Genomic DNA, 16,102 nt, shown 5'->3' on the forward strand with positions numbered 1-16,102 from the left:
AGATCTCGGACCGAAAGGCCGCCTTAAACTGAAAAATGCAAGCTCCAGCATTCCAATCTCTCTGAGAGGAAGTGGCACGAGTTCAATTTCCCGGCACACGGAGGGGAAAAAAGGAAGTCATAGGTGCAGGAATAGTTGAAATTTAGGATTCGAGTCTGGGCGCGAGCGGGGCGACACAACGACCCGAAACGCAGTATTTCCTGTCGGGAAAGTTTCGCGGCTCGCGGAATCCGTGGCTGCGGCAAGAATTTCATTGCGGAAATTAATACCGAATATCCGGGTGCATACTGCAACAGTCAGCCCCCATTTCCCGCGGTCGTATTCCCTTTAAAGCCGATCCGTGTTCCCGGTAACTGGTGCAAGCTTTCTCCCTCCCTTTTACCTTTTTCTACTCCCTAGAGGGAGAACAGAGGCTCCGCGCTCTGTTTGACGCGCGTGTGTGTGTACGTGCTCGTGAACTCGCAGCTTTAAGCTTAAACCGCGTCGGAAACATCGCGCGCGCCACCTACTTAGCTTCATTCCCTATTCCCCCCGCGGCACGGGTATTTTTAATATCGGAACGTTTCGGATGCAACCGGAATGGAGATCGAGATAGCTCGCAGAATGCAGCCGCGCCGTTGAAATAAATTCGCGGAATTGTAGTGGAGCGTGTGTTTCCCTTTGAATCGTGGCAGAATCAGCTTCCACCGGCGGATATCATCCTCGACAGTCGACTGTCGACTGTCGACTGTCGGGACTCCCCGCCAACCTGTCGACAGTTATTTAGCGTCGTTATTAACTCCCATCCCTCGTAATATTAAAAATTCTATCGCGACTCGTGGAATCCGATTATACTCCGCCGCTACACGCTTTCGGCCACGACCGTTCAAATATTATCGGCATAATTAGCCGTATTATTCCATCGGCCCGAGGGGTAAACCCATTAACTTTCCGATGCGAAAAGTACGCCCGATCGATCGTCTTAATGTCTCGAACTCTTTCGAAACACTCAAATATTCCAACAAAATGACTCTGATTCGACCATTTAAGTAGAGTGGTTTCAATTCAGAGACCCGAATGCAGAGATTTAAATACTGAGATTCGAATTTAAAAATTTAAATCCAGGCATCCGAATTGTACGGTTCGAACGCAGAGTTTCAATTCTAAAATTAAAATATAAAGATTCGAAAGCATTGGTCGAATACAGCGTTTCCAATTCGAAGAGTCGAATACAGAGGTTCAAATTCAAAAAATCGAATACAGTGGCTCCAATTCAAAGATTCAAATACTGTGGTTCGAATTTAAATAGTTAAATCCAGTGGTTTCATATTCGAAAACTTGAATACAGGAATTAAAATACAGAGATTCGAATTTGACAATCCAAACACACGCATTCGAATTGCAAGGTTCAAATACAGAGAAATAGAGTGACTCGAGTTGGATGATTCGAATTCGAAGACTCGAGTTCAGAGATTTAACTTCAAAGCACCAAATACACAGATTAAAATTTAACTATTTACACTTTGGCTATAAATTTTATGATTCCCACTGAACGCTTGAACCTCAAAGACTTCACAAGCGTTCGAACCCCGTTTCCCAGAACCGGATTCACCTCCGAAGGTTCTGGCAGCATAATCAATAAGCATTTTCATTACGAAATCACCAAAATTTCTCAAAGCAACCACGCGATCTCCCGAAAGCCGAGTTTTCCAGACCAGAAATTAGAATCGTCGGTGTAGCAGGCGTCGAAGGAATCGAAAGGAAGGTCCGCTTTGTGGTCTTAGCGTTCTCTTTGAGCATAAATTAATTTTCCATCCGGATTCGCGGTCTCCTGTCGTGCAAACAGCCGTCGAGCAGTTTGGGGATCGTTGCCAGGGACGGGGGAACGCGAAAAATCCGGCGAAACAGAGCGGAGAATTTTGGCAAACGAATCGGAGCACAGTTGCGCGAATTAGGAAAACATCAGTGTGCCAATCGTCTCCATTGTTTTCGATTTTCTGGACAAATTGTTTCGGAACTAATTCTGCGTTATTTTCAGTGATCCGCAGTCTGGCGATCGTAACTTTTAAGGGAAAGTTTTGGAATCTAGAGAAAGAGCAGAATTTAGTTTCGCACATTTTCCACGAGATTTCAGAGCCATCGCGAAACATGTTTTGGTTGTTGAAGTCGGCGCTTTCGTGCTCGCTGATCATTTCAATCGAGGTGTGTACGTCGCCGAAGTTAACGAGCAGGGACGAGAAGATGAAAATGTAAACGATCCCAGCTTAATTCTCCAGCAGAAGTTGATTTAACTTGGCTCTAACTCGATTTGCCAACGCCTTTGGCTCTCTCTCTCTCTCTCTCTCTCTCTCTCTCTCTCTCTCTCTCTCTCTCTCTCTCTCTCTTCGTGTGAGCGAAATGGAATGGAAACGGTGATATTTATCTTGTACGCGGCACGCTCTCGATTCGAGACCGCCAATTTCGGAATCCGAAAGTTCGGCTTTAACACGCCGGTTCATTTATAATTGTTAGAGAGATATTTATCCGGGAAAAAATTGAACACTGGATTAATGGTTCGAACTGTGTGCTGCAGGTCCGCGGGGCGGCGAATCTCGCGCGTGTACATCTCGCACAATTATTTTATCTCACGATAATTATTTATGTGCTGTAAGCTCTAGCGAATTAATTTTAAACGACCGCTGTTCGCACGTCGCAATGTAGCTGCGGATTAACGCTCTAATTTATTTCCAGTTGCTGTCTCGCAAACAGGGAGACGAATAAAATTGGATTCGAGCAATTATTTCGCTACAACTGATCTGTTATTCCTTTTTCGAGATTGTTTTTTTTTTTTTTGTTGTTTTCTTTAATCCACGGCGCGCGAGAATTTAGTGTTTTTAATGAGACCTCCGGAAGGTGATTTTTCAGTTCTCATGATCAATCTTTAGTCGTTTCTGTTCGATTTAAATGTTGTTATTATTGTGTTCGGTCAACCAGACTTTCCAATCTCTCTGCCGCGTTATCGACCGAATTTATTTGAGAAATATTCGCCGATTATTGTTATTTCTTTCGTATTTTAATTTTAAAAAATTCGACGGATTCAATTTCAGCGGAACGATAGGAACAGCAAAATTATAGAAGAACCCCCGTGAACAATCGAACATGATTAAATTCAGGATTTTTTTCAATATAACGAATGGAAAGACTGTGTTAAAAAAAAATACGGGGACATTTTTCAACCTTCAATTGACTAGGGAAAAATACTTTTTTTACCAGAAATTCGAGAGATAGATGGTGGAAAAATTTGTCGAATTTGTGTACCGTGTATGGAACAGCGGCAGATTGGTGAGTGAATATTTTTTATCGAGTTGCTTGTTCGATAGAGTTGGGATTTAATTAGTATAAAAATGCAACTCACCAACGTCGATTCCGGATCCAGGATCCACGTTTCCGGGAACAACACGTTCGCAGTAGAACACGTCACAAAAACACATGGCACAACGTCATCGCTCGCGATGCAACTTTCACGGGTGGCCCGACACTTTTCAAATTTTCCCGCGCGCCGTAAACTCACTGTTTACCATGAGGAATGATCGACGCGTCCCTCGCGATCGCCATTACTTCCGGCACACTAATTTCCTTCCCTCTTCTCGCCGAATTCTAGCAACAATCGAACGTTTCAACAAAATTAAACAAACGAGATAAATTCACAAATTCTAGAACAATAAAATGTATGAACAGCAGAAAAATAAAATAGTCAACGAAACGGGAAGAAAGTAGAACTTTTGAGCACCGGGACAGCTAAAATTTTCAATACAATAATATTTCAACGAAGTCGAATAAAGAAGTGGAATTTTTCGAAATATAAAACGGTATAAAGTAAAAGAATTTGTGAAATTTTGGAATGGAACGGTACAGTAAAACGGAATAAAGCAACAGTGAACTCGTGAATAATTTTCTACATTTAGATATTGGTAATTGAGACCGTGAATCGCCATAGACGACCACGGTCCATTCATAATACAATAATCCTGTCCGAGGCGGTGCCGAAATTCTGCGGACGCGCGAAATGGCATCCAGCGGTTGCAGTACGTCTATTCCGGAACGTATTTACACGTCCACGTCACTGAGGAGGTTCAATCGTCGAATGGGTCAAGGAGGAGAGCCGAGGTTCTGCTTTGGCCTCCAGTTCGAGAGCCTCGAGTGCTTCTAAACTTGGATTTTCTCAATTTTTCTTTGAATCCCTGCCATTCTACTGTATTTCCCTCTAATCACATTTTCGAATGCCCCTGTCGATGCAGTTTGCAATTGTTCATAAACGAAAACTGCAATCACTCGCATTTATGAAACCAATAATTTATAGGATTCTTTAAAGCGAATATAATACTCCACAGTGTTTCTTTAAATAGGTGGATACCCTGAATTCTCGATATATGTCAACAAGTGTTATGTTTACACTCCTCGGCGTCAGAGGTCTCTCGAGATTCGTGGCTCCTTGCGGGCTACACCCCGCGTTAGTGGGGATAATTCCATGACATTTATCATCCAGACCTTGGCGACATATACAGAGAAATCACTGTATTTATAAACAGAACAAACTCGGTTAGAAATTCCGCAAACATTTGCTATGGAAACCCGCGCAAATCGCGGAGAATTAGCCGAAGAGGATTTCCTGGAAAAACGCAGATGTCCGAGGCTGACATATCGCACATGGATACCCAGAGATAAGAAAGCACGTCCGAGGGATCGTCGTTCGTCGCAAGCGGAATACCGTAAACAAGAACAGGGAGCCGATTGCAGTTTCTCGAGAGGGGTCGGTCGTTCGCAGGGAAAAGAGTGAGCGTGTCGACATCGACGTAGACGTCCGAGGACGTCGACGAATCTCGTCAAAGCTCCTTTTCATACCGGCGAAGCCTGCCATTCTTTCTCGGATTCCCCCTTTTTTTCTTTTTTTTTTTTACGGCGCAATCATCCCTCTCGCCGCGTTTTTACGTTTTTACGGTCCAGGCAATCCCGGCGACGACGACGGGTTCGTCGAAATTTTCTTTGAAACCAGTGCCGCCCTCCGCTTCTATTTTATTATTATCTTATTTCCACGGGAATTCTCTTGTTTATCGCGGCCAGCCGTTTTCCTTCCCATTTTTATACTCGGCTGTAACCTTCACTGATGAGACTCGCCTCCGTGTAACCCGTTTTATGGCCGACTTTAACACTGCAACTCGAGAAACCGCGATTTCCCGTCCGCGATACGCTCGATTCAATTTATGTTGACGTGAATGAATTTAAACAACCCCCTTTCCGAATTTGAATTTGCAATTGGCCGTTCAATAGCTTATCCGAAGAGAGTACTTTGTGCCAATTTTCAACACTATATGTCGACACGGGGGGTAGTAATGGGATGACGAATCAAATCAGGTTTTTCCGTAATTTCTCTAATCCTCTTCAATGGAAAATTCTGAAAAAACTCGGACATATTTTAGCCATTAGTATTTTAAAAAATGAGAAAAATTTTGAAATGCCGATTTCTTGTAGCAGTTCACGAGATACTAAGTTTGTATTTTTACAGTTCTAGCATCTCGTCGTGGTTGTTAACATATCTTTTTTTCAGATTTTTCAAAGTGGGGGCACACAGTTAAAGAAATCAAGTCCGCACAAACAATCACAACGCCGAACGTGTTAACGGCAAACTGCGTAAATTCGTTCCGGAAGTGGTAGAATGGTACAAGGATGATCGGAATCGCATAGTTTCGAAGTCAAAGTGAGCCAAAATGGCGCGCGTCGAGGAGCAACCATCGAGAAGCGATCGGAGGCGGCGGACAAAGGCGGAGTATGGCTTCCAGAGGAGCATGAGCTCGAAATCGTTCGGGTGCCGCGATCTCGAGGTGATTATTGTCAAAGACAACCCCGTCGGGACGATCTCGAAGGAGCCAGCAGCTCAAAGAACGGCTCTCCACGAGAAATTCCCTTTTGATCAAGGACTGTCGAGTGGCCGACGGGGACATTCGGTCATTTGTGGCACGGAATCGCAGAGCCTCCGATAGACTTCCGAATTGAAGCTGAAACGTCGCACAACCAGAGAAAAATAAGAAGAAACAACCACGAAGATGTTTTGACCATGGAAAAAATTATTCAAGTTAACCGAAGCATTTTCAAGAGACATCAACTTCAATAAATACTTTTCTGAAGTCGAGGCTCGCTTCTCAATCGTAGAACTTGCCATGGGATCAAGATAGATCGATGAAATTTTTTTCAACGGACAGCTGAAACATTGTAGAATATAGGAAAAATAGGAAGAAAAATCACCGGACAAGTTTTGGCCACGAAAAAATTGGTCGAATTAGACCGCAGCATTTGTAGAACCGTCAAAACTTTTCCAAGACAGGTCGACTTCGATAAATAGTTCCGAGGCGAAAACCTATTCGTCATTCGTTCTGCTTATTTTTCCCATATTCCACGATGTTTTGGTTTTCGTTTAAAAAAACATTCGTCGATCTATCTCGATTCTGTCGAAAGTTCGAACATTTTGTTGCAAACGTGAACACGATTCTCGCTTTTCCAGACCAGAGAGACCATGAACTCGACCAGAGAGAAGCGGCAAATTTTCGCGACAGACACGGTTATATTACACTATTCCGTAAATATTTACGAGCCGCGGATGAAAGCGAGACGGTCGACGCGTATTCGCGATTGTTTTCTTGTTTGCGGGACGAGATTAACCTCGCGCGTCTTTCCGCCTGCTGCGAAGCCTGCGAATTCGGATTCTCGACGCTAATTGGTTCCCGAAAGACTCTCGTTACCCTCCTCGGCAAACACGAGGTCCTCCGAACATATTTTTCCGGGCCTGAGATGTGAGCGTCAATTTTCCAAAGCGAATTTTCCGAGCCTCGGAATCAATTTTTGAGCAGACACAGCGAGAGTGCGCGAGCGACGCTGGATTTGCAAACGAAACGGTAAATTAGTTTACGCAGAAATCCTGTTAATTTTCCAAGCGAGTACAGGCGGGAGCCTTTAAACATTACACTGGAGCGAACGAATATAAAAAAAAAGAATTTCTCAGAAAACCGATCGTGTGCGCTAGACACATTTGAAATTCCCCAGCGTGAATATAATTAGTTTACGAAAAACAGAAGCAGTTCTTTGTACGAAATAGGTGGACATGCGAATAGTTGATCGAAGAAACATTTTGCCAGAATTTGCCGGCCGCGAAAATTCGTTTCTCCGATGCATTTAGCGAGTTTGGTCAGGATCGAAATTTCATGGGGGGAAAAATTGAAATGATAATTGGCGGGTGGCGTTTATGTCGAGCCCGCCGCAATACAGCTCGAATATACATGCAAATTGGCACGTCAAAGTTCAGAGTTCGAATTGGAATTCCGATCGCAACAAGTTCAAAATCGGACAAGGCGAAATTTGAATAAAAATGTGCGAACGCAGAGTCGATGGAGTTCGAATTGGACTTGTCAATCGAAAATTCGAATCGCCGCGCCGCCGGCACGTCCCCTCGTGCGTGCCGTTTTTCTCGTTTCACGCGCAAAAGCGACATTAATTTCGAATATTCCGAGCGTTGTTGCCGCTGTAATTTGTTGCGAGTGGCGTTCCTGCGAGACCGATCCCGCACACCTCGCTTGCCTCATAGAAACCGGTAAATATCCCGTTTGTGGAGGCGGCCTCGCCCGGGGAACGCTATTAAAACCTTTAATCACCGTTATCGTCACATTCTATTCGCATTGTTCTGATCTTTCGTTTCGATTCGGACCTCGTTAACGCGGGCCGCCCGATAAAAACTGCAAAACCGTCAACTCGACGCGGTACGTGCAATTTCGACCTGTCTAAATGTTGCGACAGTGCAGAAATAACACACACACACACACACACACGCGCGCACCGAGGTCGTAAAACAAGGAGGAACAGCAGACACTGTTGGAATATTAGTCTTCTTTATCGGAATATTTTTTATGATTTTTTACATATACAACCTTGAATGCAAAAGTCCTCCGACCGGGATGAGACCAGCAAAATACGATTCCTCGCGAGGAACCGAGTCGAAATTGTAGAAAGAATTTTTCGCCTACGAGGCTCCGTTCCCGAGAAAATGGAGGTTGAACATCGGTCGAGATGTTCAAGTGTTCAAGGCGTGGGTGCTCGGTCGATGTTCACGCTCGTTTATCTCGGGAACGGAGCCTCGTAGGCGAAAAATTTATTCCGCAGTTTCGACGTAGTTTGTCCCGGAGAATCTGCTGGGCATAGTGATTTTACGATTGCGAGGATACTTTGCGGAATAAATAAATAAATGTGCATCCGTGGCACGAAAGCTACGCGGTACAGTCTCGTTTCGCACGATTAGCTTCGAACGAAGGGAACGACGCGGTACAAATTCTCGCGAAGCGACGTTTGGGTTTCGGTTGACCAATTTTCGAAACGTTTTTACTCGTGAACAGAGCCTCGTACGAAAAAACTTTGCCCCACGCTTTGGCCTGAATCGTTCACGGGGAATCGGCTAAGCGCGTTCATTTCGCCATTACAGTGCCACCGTGCGTAATAAACGACGAAACAAACACGCGCCGGTGTCCCGCAGCGAAAGGGATTACACGACCGACCAGATTCTTTAGTTCCGCTCTAGAAAGCAGCGAAACGATGCCAGTGAAACCGGGAGGCCTCCGTAGACGAGGCCGGTTGGTCGTCGAACTCGATGGAACGCACCTGGACCGGCTGAAAATTCCGGGACGGAACAAAAGCTCGGGGGAGAACAGCTTGCTGGGCACGCAGGGATATCGGCCGGTGGGCGGAGGGGGTGAAAAAGTCGAAGAAATTGGGTCGATGCGGGAGCGGGGGGTTGCGGGAGCGGCGGAATCGACACAGAAAAGTTGCCTCCGCGTCCAGGAAGTTGCCAGTCGATAGCTCGGGTTGTTCCGTGCCAGGGGCTGCTTGCAGGGGCTGAGAAAAACGGCCGAGGAAGACGGGAAACGATGGCCGGAGAAAAAGGGGGCGAGGGGGTGGGGTGGCAGAGCATTCCGCGGGCGGAAAGGTCAAGAGAAACCCGTGTCAACTGTCGTCTAGCACGATGGGAACGCCGTCGAGATCCCGGGATGCGCAGTGCGGAAAGAATTCCGCATCCTGCTGCCGCCGTGAAGGTCATCGCGACGCGAGAGCACACTTGACCCGGTTCACAGAGTGCGTCGAAGGACAACCGCGGAAAAACCGCGATTATTTTCGGCCCGGCTGCCTCGCTGCCTCGAAATAAACCACCCCCGAAGGGATCAAGGTTTCGCGAACGCGCCACTCAGAACCCGTGAAAATAATCCCCTCCCCCCAACCCCCACCCCCGGGAAAATTTTATGAGCGACCCTCTCGCGAGCTGCTTTACACTTCGATCGACTTCGCTTGCAACGCGGTCCGGTGACGTCATTACACGTTCAACACTCGAATGGCGGACGAATTGTACCGATTAAACGTTTGTAATTCTTTATTTTTTCGTAACAAGTTATTCTCTCTGTTTAATCGAATAGTTCGTCATTATTTATTCTAGTACTCTATCCGAATGTCGACTGAAAAATTAGTCGAATAATAATACTGTTCGAACCCCCAGAAAATTCAATAGAATCGAACTAATTTAACCCTTTGCACTCGAGTGGTGACTCCGAAGCGCCACTAGAAATTGTTGTGGCATTATTTCAAAGAGATTACAAAAAATATTACGAAATATTTGTTACATTACAAAATGTGTATTCAATTGATTGCCAAACATTTATAATGTATGAATAAAATGAAAATATTCTAAGACGGATGAAAAATTTAATTTTAGAATGAAAATAGCGCCGAGTGCAAAGAGTTAATTAATGAGACAGAAACTGGAAAAATTAATTTTCTCCAATACGAGAATTCAATACAAAAAATAGTGTCACACATATGTGACCGACGTCGACGTGTTCGATTTGGACCCCCAGAGAATCCAATAGAATCGAGCTAATTCAATTAATGCGACAGAGACTGGAAAAATTAATTTGCTCCAATATAAACATTAGTGTCACACACATTTGACCGACGTCGACGTGTTCGGTTTGGACCCCCAGAGAATCCAATAGAATCGAGCTAATTTAATTAATGAGACGGAAACTGGAAAAATTAATTTTCTCCCATATAAAAATTAGTGTGACACATATGTATGTGACCGACGTCGACCTGTCCACAGCACGTTCTTGTGGATCGAATGAGATGACATAATGCGACCTGGAATATTTGACGCTTTTCTAAAAATGTTTTCGCTCAGTCCGTTCCTTTCAAGATTTGTTTTTTCGGCGGGTTTTTCGCATGAAGGACCAGCCTTTCGATTAACAGCCAGCAGGCTGCAGTCAGAGTTATCTTTTTTTTCGGAGGAAAGATCCTGAGAAGGTATTAAAAGCGGCGCGGCTGCGGCGACTCACAGACGTATGAGTAATCTCTCTGATGGAGCTCGTTCGCTGGGAAACCACTTTCAATCGACGGTAGAATGGGCTCGGTGCATTTTCAGATTGCCTGATTCTTCGGGTCCCGGACACCAAGTATCCTTTCTTGCACCTGAGACGCTACTTTCCGAAATGTTTTCGAGCTACTCGCCGACGAAATTTCTGACGAGTTTGCTCGAAGTGGTTGTTGCGAAGTTTATGCTCTTTCGATGATCAATACACTCCTTTCTAGGAGAGAACGTTTTGCAAAAATTCTGCAACGTTCCTCTGAATATATATATATCGAAGTGATCTTTCCTCGTATCGGTGAATCATGTTAGATTAAAACGATAACTGAAGTCAAGACTGGAATATTTTGAACTGTCTGTTTTACATAGCTAGCTTCGTACTTTGTTCTCGTGTTCGTACAGTATGAATGTTAAACAGCTCTTCTTATACAGAAGCCGTATTACATTCAAGCAGAAGTTAGGATGAAACACGAGACTCGACCCGGGAGTCGAAAGAAGAAGTAAGTAATTACACTGTTCTCTTAATTCGCGTAATGTGTACGTTAATACGCTCCTCTTGCGGATAAATTCTATTAAATTTCGAGAAAAATTCAACTGGGTTACGAGACTCGAGGAAAACGGCTGCTTTTTGCGAGAAACCATAAACCTCGTTTACTGCGAGATACGTTGCGATAAAAATTATACAGGAGCCGAACTAACAAAAGTCCGCTATTTTATTTTACGGCATGGAACAAAAATCGCCTTTAACGAGTGTTTTATTCCACGATAAAACAGCCACTTTTTTGCGAGAAACCATGAACCACGTTTTCTCTAAGACACATCAAAATGTTGCGAGATCTGAACAGATACAACTTTGCTATTTCACGTGGTATAATAACGACGTGCGAAGTGGATTCCATTTGCAATTTTTTCGCGGCAAGATTCACGGATTTTGCGAAGTCTGCAACCAGGTGAGCTTTCCACCGATCAAACTGCGAAAAAAGGAGGGTCCGAAGTCGGACTCGGGAAAATTCTCCGCTCGAGTCTGCACGCCTCGGTGAACGCTCGAAAGAGAAGAAGAGAGAGAGAGAGAGAGAAAGAGAGACGTCTGAAAGTCAACTCGAGGAGAAAGAAGCTCCAGCTCCGAAGGTCAGACCGCCTTTGCTAGTCAAGGATAGGCTAACCGTTCCCCCGGACTTCCAGAGATAACTACCTTTGACGACCCTCGCGGCTGAACCGGAACTGCCCATTCACGTGAAAACAAATTGGAGATGTAATATTTTTCGAGAAGTTCCGCTGCCTCGCCCGGAGAAGCTAATTTAGGTAAAACCAGTGGAAGCGCCGCCGGTGCGTCTGACGGTATATTAACTGTTCAAGTTGAGAGGAGTTGTTTTACTTGCAAGGAAAAATTGTTGAAAATCTTCCGTTGACTGGTTTACACACCAGTGAATATCGAGGACACGATTACCAGAGCATACTTCGCGATCACAGTACAGTGGAAATTGAAATTAACAAATTATTTAACAATTTGCACAAGCTGAATTGTACAAACATTATTCTTTTAGGAGTTGTACTATAGATATCGAAACTACAGAATTGTTTCAGAATTTCTGCAGTCTGGTTTAAGGGTAGCAACCCCTGTTTGAACCTATTTTGCACTTGACGTCGATGAAACCAATACTAGAAAATTTTTTTAATCAATGCTGAGACCTGAGATGTCACAACAAAAATTGTCTCTGTCAATTCATGGAAACCCTCCTCGCAGTGACAGACTGAAAAATTGTATTACTAAAGAAATTTCTGTTACTTGCAGAAATGGCCGGAGCCACCTCCCCTTGGCTATAATCATTTGAGCACACTATGTGCGTGAAATTAAATTTGCACAGAGTGGTAGGAGTCTATTTTTACCGGGGTCCAGGTCGGTGCAGAGTTGATTTAAAGCGGAACGGTTCGGAACGAACAATTTCCGTGGCGACGCTACACGGCAGATACGGTATTAACGAAAGAAAGCAAAGGTTAGCGACGTGCAAACGTTTCTTTCTCCTTCCGCACACTCGCGCATCGCTAACTACAGCTCTCGGTTGCCTCCTCCGGCTCTAGAGTGGTTCACGGGACATGAAAAGTCGCGACTACTGTTACGAGAAATCGTGTTACAGATCGTGACAGCAGAAGTGGTGACCTTTGGCTCGGGACTGCGCGCAAGAAATTACGTCGGTAGTAATCCGCGTGTTCGTTAAACGACAGGCTAATCTTAGCTCCGAACGAAACGTTTCGCGATACCGTTACCATCGATCCAAATCAGAACGCTGGCGGTCTTGCACTTTATTTGGACACTCGGTATAATACTTCGACGGTATCACCAGATTAATCGGAAAGTTGGCCTCCGAAGTTAGCGGACTCGGGAGAAGAAGTTTGGAACAGCACTGAAATTCACACTTTACGAAGACTTCTCGGAGGACTCGCCGGGAATCGAGTTCCGGTTCGATTCATGCGACTGCAACTCGAACCCCGGTTCGTCAAATGTTAATTAGCTTGAAGGAAAGTCGAGAGTTTCTAATCTCGATCCGAAAAGCGTAGACGAAACACGATAATGCAAACGCGACGAAAGCAACCACACTGTTTCGGGGGAAAGTCAATTTTGCACTCGACTCCTATTTGTTGCAAGCAACGCAGAAAATGTATACTCGTTAGGTCGCTCGAGACACGATTGCGGACGAGTTACGGTCACAGGCCGTACCGAAGAATCAAGTTTCGAGATTGAATCACTTTCGAAGAAAACTTTCAAAGCGCACCGTACAGCAAACTCTTCTCAAAGACTCATAAATCACCCCCCGATCCTTGAAGCACCCCGATATAGTTTTAGCACGGCTACAAACGTCGTATAAAAATTTCTAGTCAGATTTCATTACTTTGGAGAGTAGTGTACTAAAATACGATTGTCTTAGAAATTTATTATATTAGAATAAGACCTCTCTGTGCTCTAGATAAGGGATGTTCACCCTAATCGGAATATACGCAGGAAAAATCACATAACGGAGAACAGAGTTAAAGGGAGCGTAATAAAGGATCACAGCAAACCGACTTTGAGTTCGTATTATAGTTAGGGGATGCTCACCCCTTGGATCGCACCCTTAAAACACACACACACGGCAATCAAAATCCCCAGACGTAGTAATAAATCCTCGAGAACATCGCGCTCAACAACGAAACTTTAGAAGCAAACTACTAGACCAGAAGCTCTCCCCCGAGACCCACAATCAACCCTTAATCCCAAAGCACCCGAAAAGAACAGACAAACCACGACAAAGAGCTTAATCGATCTCCTAAAAATCTCGAATCTTGAACTCTACACTTCAACACGCTACGTGCGAAAACCTGAGAAATCCTTTCTACTTTATACAAGGGATGTTCACCCTTGGATTGCATCCTCGAAACAGAGGACAATCAAATTCCTCGGACATAAAGAATGCAATAAAAATACCACCGGACGCACGTCGCACTCAACAATGAAACTTTTAAAGCGACCAGACCAGAATCTCTCCCAGGAGTCTCACAACCTTCCCCTAAATCTCGAAGCACCCCAAAAGGGGCACACCGACCTCGTAAAAAGAACTCGAGGAACCACAAAATGACTGCTTGGAAATCTCCAATCTTGAATTCCGAATTACAATGTAGTATTCATGGAATGCTAAACAGTTTCTCTACGTTTTCTATAAAAAGACTGCGGACCTTTATGTGGAATAAACATTGTTGGCGTCAGACCTCTCCTTTCTTCTTTAACAATCTTAATTGGTTGAAAACAATATACTGAATTAAACTCTCTTAGCGTATCTACCGTTTTAAATTGCACCAACTGCATAAAATCTGGAGTCTACAGATAAGGAATGATCATCCCTTAGACTGCACCCTTAAACACATACACACAACAATAAAATCCCCGGACACGACCACCAAGACATTTCTTCTGACCTAGAATATTTCCACTGTACACGACTGACTTCCTTCTATGCATACTTGTAACAGTTTATTACTATTACTGACAAAACTTAAATTTTTATAAATTTCTTAGCTAGAAATATAATAATTTCAAAATTGTTTTAAATGACAGTATGGCATCCGTTAGTGTCGCCTTCGATTCGAGTGGAAGAGGCTAAAAGCACTGGACCAGAAGCTTCCTCGAGGGAGACGCACAATCATCCCTTAAAGCCCCAAAAGACCGTTCAAACTTGAGCAAACAACTTGATCAATCTGAAACTGTTCAGCTGAAAATCCTCAATCTAGAATTCCACAGATTCTCCTCCGAACAAACGTACAAATCTCTGTCAACCTTCCCCCCGCGAGCAACTCACCCCAAAAACCACCCCTAAACCCCACAGCCGAAAATCACCATGAGCATCAAAGCGGCCAGGCATCCGACCGCCCAGCACTCGACACCAAAACCACAGGCTCTCTCCTCGGCCCGGAATCATCCCCGAAAACCACCTTCGCCCTTGAAACAAAACCCTGGAAAAACTATGCGAAGTGAAACTGTGGGAAAATCGCGAAACTCAATGGTACCGTTAGCAGACGGGCTCGACAGTGTCGCCTGAGAGTGTACGCCGTTCCAGGGGGGTAGTTGAGCCTGGTAAAATCCTTCTTAGGGGATGACGATGACACGGTTGTCGCGTGTTTAGTTCGTTTGGCGCGGCGCGTACGCGTTCGGAGCGGTGTATGGTCGCGCGCGCGCCTCGCAACTGGCCTCGGTGTGTCGAACAGCCCTCGACGGTGGTCCGAGGGGGTTGCAACGGGTTGACAGGGATTGACCCAGTTTGCGACGGGGGTGGCGAGTGCGCGGTACGGACGCCAGCACGTCGCGATGCCAACTGAGGCGGCCGACGCTCTCGCGAGGGCTGCGCGGACCCGAGTTTTCCCCTTTCGCGGCCCTCGCAACCCCTATCCGAGGCTCGCTCAACCCCCTTCCACCCTCCTGCGCCCCGAAAAATTTTCTTTCGCCGTCCCGGAGCCCCGAATTTCATTTCCGCGCCTCTTTCCTCGACCCGAGACAACCGGACACCATCGTCCAACGTTTCTCGGAATCGTCTAACCATCCCCCCCTTACTCGAACCACCCCCTGGACAACAACCCCTACCGCCCGTTCCGAACAGACTCCCCTCCATATTGATTAGTGCGCGCAGTCCGCACGAGCCAGCATCCAACCCCGATGCTACACATGCTGTCAACATGCCTGCCAAATTCGAAATTCGAACGGGGGTGCAAGCTGCCCCTTTCCCTTTTCGCTTCCTCTCCCTCTCACCCTCTCTCTTTCTCTCTCTCTCTCTCTCTCTCTCTCTCTCTCTCCTTCTCGTTTCCAGTACCTTGTGCTTTATGGTGGATGGGGGGTGAGTCTGTCTCTTTGCCCCGCTAGGTGCGTGAGCCCTTTCAATGGGCCGCTCGCCGAAGCAACCCCGGCTCTAGCATCGCTTCAATAGAGCTATTGTGTTATTTGTTGCGAACTACGGGCATGGATTTTGCAATGAAATTGCGTTTCGGAGCTCTGGCTTTGTACTCCGTGCTGCGCCGGTCCTACCTAGGTGTGTGGCCTTTTTCGGGGTTTTTCCACCAAGTTTGGATTTGCTTTTGTGGAGGTGGAATTCAGGGCGATAGTCCTCGTCAAGTGAGAAAAGTCGTTTGCATTAGTCATTTGTCATTAGGGTGGCTGGAGAAGTATGTCACTTGATG

At 45.4% G+C, this 16,102-nt stretch overlaps 1 protein-coding gene across 2 annotated transcripts in view; it reads right to left on the bottom strand.

The window, feature by feature from the left end:
• LOC143356149 (uncharacterized) overlaps positions 1–15,234 on the bottom strand; it is a 162,183-nt gene extending 146,949 nt beyond the window's left edge. For both annotated transcript variants that reach the window (XM_076791596.1, XM_076791595.1), the window contains exons 1-2: positions 14,942–15,234; positions 3,374–3,615 (exon numbers count right to left, since the gene is read on the bottom strand). The gene's annotated coding sequence lies outside the window, so the exon portion shown is untranslated. The remainder of the gene's footprint in view (positions 1–3,373; positions 3,616–14,941) is intronic.
• Positions 15,235–16,102: the final 868 nt, after the last annotated feature.

Source organism: Halictus rubicundus, chromosome 8 (assembly GCF_050948215.1).
Source record: "Halictus rubicundus isolate RS-2024b chromosome 8, iyHalRubi1_principal, whole genome shotgun sequence".
NCBI classification, from domain to species: Eukaryota; Metazoa; Arthropoda; class Insecta; order Hymenoptera; family Halictidae; genus Halictus; species Halictus rubicundus.